We start from the raw sequence: 4,305 nt of genomic DNA on the forward strand, positions 1-4,305 counted from the left end.
TCCTTTTCAATCACTGCAAATGCTCTTGTTCACTTCTCTGATAAACTGACTTCTGCCAGGGCACAAGGGTGTTGTCTGGCTCTCCAGCTTCAGCTCACATCGGCACCTGGGGGATTCTGTGTCTTAGCCTGTGAGCAGGTGAATAGAGTGGATAAGGCTAGGCAGCGGGCTGGCCCTGTTCATCACTGGGTGTCTCTGTACCCACAAAGGGGACCCCAGAACTCCTCTTCGGGTAGGTGGGGAGGCCTGGGTCCCATGGCATAGGACAGAGCCTCCATCCCAAGGCTGTGGCAGGGAATAGGCTTTCCTTCTGTGCTCCTCCCAGACAACAGCAGAGGAGGGAAAGCCGGGTGACCCTGGCCAAGTGCTTCTCCCTGCTCCCCACATGGGGAGATGCTGTCACACAGTAGGTGCTTATCAAACATACGCTGCCTCTCCCCTTCCTCCCAGGGACAAACTGACCCAACAGGCTGGCATAACCCCATACCTCTTCTTCCCAGCATGTTCCAGCCTGGAGGGCTGGTTCTTTGGCCTGGCAGATCCCAAATGGAACACCGGGGAGAGCCAGGTGTCCCACTGGCCTGCAGTGCTATCTGCCTGTGCAATGCGAGCCCTGGAGACTGTGGCCCCCAGGGAGCAGTGTCCTCTCTCTAGCTAGGACTGAGCCCAGCCCCCACAGTTCTGTCCTGCGTTGAGATGGAATTACAGCCCCAGTCCTGTATCTGTGGGGGCACAGTGCCTCCCTGGGCCTGGCAAGGACCCACCCTGAGGCACCTGTTGCATGCCCAGGGCTATGCTGGGGCTTGGGACAGTGTAGTAGGCTGGGGAGAGACTGTGGGATTCCCACTAGGGGTGGGGGCTAGGCAAGTGTCCATTTATGGAAGTGATGTCACACAGAGACCACTGGGATGAATGGGTCAGGAGGAGACAAGCAGGAAAGGCACCAAGACCAGGGCTGGGATCCTGGGGGGTGGGCAGAGGCCTATGTTAAATTCACTCAGAAGAGTGGCCCACTCAGGCTATTTAGGGACACCTCCAACCTGGGGACTAGGCCTAGCTATGGCTGTGAAGGCTGGCGGACACCCTGGTGAAAGAGATCCAGTAGGGAGGGGGCCAGATGCCCTCCTGACCTTCACCAGGGCCTTCCAGGGCCCATGATCAGGCTGAGCTGTTTGCAGACCCTGAGGAAAGGGGCCTCAGACAGGCCCCAGCTCCAGCCCAGAGCGTGGCAAGATCTGACTCAGTCCTGTTAGGCAGGGCCCTGACTGCTTCCTGCACCTGTACTGGGCCTGGCTGTACTGAGGTCTGGCTACCCGGCCCTTTGCTCCTGCCCTGTTCTCTCCCTGCCCCTTCCCCTCTGCTGCTGGGCCCTAGCTCCTTCTGCTCTCTGCCTGTGCTTTCCAACACTGTCCTTTCCTGGTCTTAGGCCCTCAGCACTTCCCCCACCCCATCCTACCCCACCAGCCCCATAGCAGGTGTGGGCTCCCCTGTCCTGGCAGGAGAGTGGGAATCTCTGGCGTGCAGACTGGTGGTGCTTTGGCCAGGGAGGTGGGAGAAGGGCTCGGGAAGGAAGGGGTTGGCAGTTGGCAGAGGCACTTAGGAAGGACGTTGGGGGGTAAGGGAGTGCTTGGAGTGGAGATGGGACGACAGTTGGCTGTGGCAGCTGGAGTGGCAGTTGAGACTTGGCAGGGACACAGGCCTGGAGGACAGTTGGGGTGGGGCAGCCACGGGGTTGGCAGGTAGCCTCTGGTCCCAGAGCATCTCTGAAGGGTGGTCTTTGGGAAGCCTGGGCAGGAGGGCAGGGCCAGCTGACGCTAGACCTGTCTAAACACTGCCCAGGTGGAGACCCGCCTCGTTTCGGCCTGGACCAGGCACCTCCTCCAGCCCAGGGGTGGGGCTCTGCGGCAGCCTAGGTTCACTGAAGGACCAGAATGACGTGTGGTGGGTGGCTCTCTGGGCACCCCAGCATTCTCAGGCCTGTAGCGGGTGTCTCCCTCCCTCCCAGCCCTCTGCTCCTGTCTAGTCTCCCAGCAGTGGCCTGGGAGAGGGCACTGACAGGTTTTGGGCAGTTCCCCTGGAGGGGCAGGACTCCAGGGGCTGTTGCCATGGGGACAAATGAGCAACACCACTGGCTGGAGAATAAACAGGCAGGTTCTCTGACCAGTGACAGAGACAAAGAGAGACAGAAAACCCAGCTGGGGGTGGCTGAGGAAATGCTGTCTTGGAAGAAGATGGAGGTGGTGGTAAAGGCTCTGGTGGTGGCGAGGTTCCCCCCTCCCTGCCCCCGGGACCCTAGAGAAGAAGATATGAAGGGTTATTTGCTGTTCCTCTGCAATTTTATTTCCCAGAGCTCCTCCCAGGCTGTTCCTCACAAAAGCAGACCCTGAGAACGAGAGGGGGTCCCTGCTCAGAGAGCCTGGCATGGGGCGGGCACCCTCACTGCTCCTCTACTGCCTTGAAGCAACACAGTGGGGGCTGAAGGTAGGTGGCCGGCTGCCAGAGCAGTGGGCATGATGTCCGTGAGCATGGGTCTGCAGAGGCTGCATACGAGGATCTGCCAGCCATGTGGTGCTTTCTCAGCGGCTCTAATCGCCCTTCCAGCTCCCCGGGGCCAGCAGGGAAGGGGAGCACACACTGTGCAGCTCAGCAAGCTCATCCAGCTTCCACAATGTGGCCCTGTGCCTCCAGCCCTGGTCCCTCAGAACTCCTGGCCCGCTGCTCATTCCCTCCTAGGCTTTGGGGTGTCCCTTGGCAGGCTCCAGACAAGTTGACAGGTGGCTTGGGGGCTCTCCCAAATGACTGCACCCCACAGCCTGGAGAAATGCACCTGCAGGGCACTGGGCACCCATCATTTGCTGTCTTGTCCACTACTGGTTGAGGGCAAGGACCAGGTTCAAGCACCGTGGCCCCCTGCCGTGGAGGCCCAAATGCCCCAAGGCCAACTGCACACACCCCTCTCTTGCCTGTCACAGTGCTGTCTCCAGTAAGTAGCTGCTGTGTTTGTGGGGAGCTGGCAGGGTTTCAGGCATTCAGTGGGTGAGGTGCAGGCTCTGACAGCTGGACCAGCAAGTGTGACCCCAGCAAAACAGGAGCATCACTGCCTGGCTTGGCGTCTGCCCACCTCGTCTAATCCCAGAACCGCTTTGTGGACGCAGGCCCTGAGTAAGCATGACCCCTCCCAGAGGCCGGGGCCAGTGCAGCCTTGATTTCCCCACCTCTTTTTGCTGAGAGGCTGCAGCAGCTACTTTTTTTTTTTTTTTTTTTTTTAATGTTAAAGAGGTTTATCAGCTCACAGGACAAGGATGGTATGGAGGTAGGTGGCTTTAGGCATAGCTTAATCAGGGCTCTCTCTGGGGATTGTTTTCCATTCTACCTTTTCAGTGTGTTGGCTGCTTGCCCTGCCTTGGTCCCCCATGGCTAGCAATGCTGTTGGGTGGTAGAGAGCAGGAGTGGGGATCCCTCTGCCCTAGATCATTCTAGAATTCAGCCAGAGCCTCTGCTGAGATGGGCAGCCCTAGCCTGGCAGCGTGGTGGCACTTACTCTCACTGGCAGACCCCTGATCAATGACTGAGCACCCACTGTGTGCTCTGGTGGGGCAAGCTCCACTGCCTGGATGAGACAGGGCTCTGACCACCAGCACCATCTTCCTGCGAGGGTGTCCGGGGCCAGCCATCTTGGGAGACACTGGGTCTCTCCAGGGAAGGAGGTGACATAAGAGGTCTCTCCAGGTTTCACTCATTCCAGAGTTCCTGCTACGCTATTCTAGGTACCTGGGGCTGGGGTGGGGTATGTGTGGCCATCTGCACATAGAGTACACTCTGTCCCCTCAAAGGGGTCAGGTGAGCAGTCAGATGTCCCAGAGGCCTAGAGCCAGCCACTTTGGGGAGACTGTGCCCAGCCCCCCACCTCGCCAGGGCTGGTAACTCTGGCTATGTGTTTCAGGCTGGGGATGTGCCTCGGCCTCTGAGGGTCTTGTAGGGGAAAGGCCAGCCGTGCCAGCGCGGGCAGCTGGTGAGGGGGTGGGGCGGGGGCGCCTGCCCAACCTTTTCCAGGCGCCAGTGAACAGTGGGAGTGTCGCAGGCTTTCATCGCTGGCTGCCAGACCTCGGCTCGCCCTTGCTCACTCAAGGAGAATCCCCCCCAGCCTGTCCTCCCACTGCTGCCCTGTGAATGCTTCCTTACACATCCTGAGAAAGCTCCATCGCGGCCAGCCACCTCCCACCTCCCAAGGAATTCCGCGGCGCTGGCCCGTCTGGAGGCAGGGCGCGGACGCCGGGGCGCCTCGCGATTGGCTGGCCCCGGGTG

General features: G+C 59.8%; 1 protein-coding gene across 4 annotated transcripts in view; it reads left to right on the top strand.

Moving 5' to 3' along the window:
• The first annotated feature begins 1,517 nt into the window (after positions 1-1,517).
• The window catches only part of Zbtb46 (zinc finger and BTB domain containing 46), a 67,725-nt gene continuing 64,937 nt past the window's right edge, over positions 1,518-4,305 (top strand). For 2 of the 4 annotated variants that reach the window (XM_010633373.2, XM_019208843.2), the window contains exons 1-2: positions 1,874-1,941; positions 2,349-2,481. The gene's annotated coding sequence lies outside the window, so the exon portion shown is untranslated. Of the gene's footprint in view, positions 1,740-1,839; positions 1,942-2,291; positions 2,482-4,305 lie in introns of those variants that run through there. The other 2 variants (XM_010633369.3, XM_019208841.2) reach the window with 2 other exon arrangements.

Source organism: Fukomys damarensis, unplaced genomic scaffold (assembly GCF_012274545.1).
Source record: "Fukomys damarensis isolate Sample0158 unplaced genomic scaffold, DMR_v1.0_HiC HiC_scaffold_22, whole genome shotgun sequence".
Classification (NCBI taxonomy): domain Eukaryota; kingdom Metazoa; phylum Chordata; class Mammalia; order Rodentia; family Bathyergidae; genus Fukomys; species Fukomys damarensis.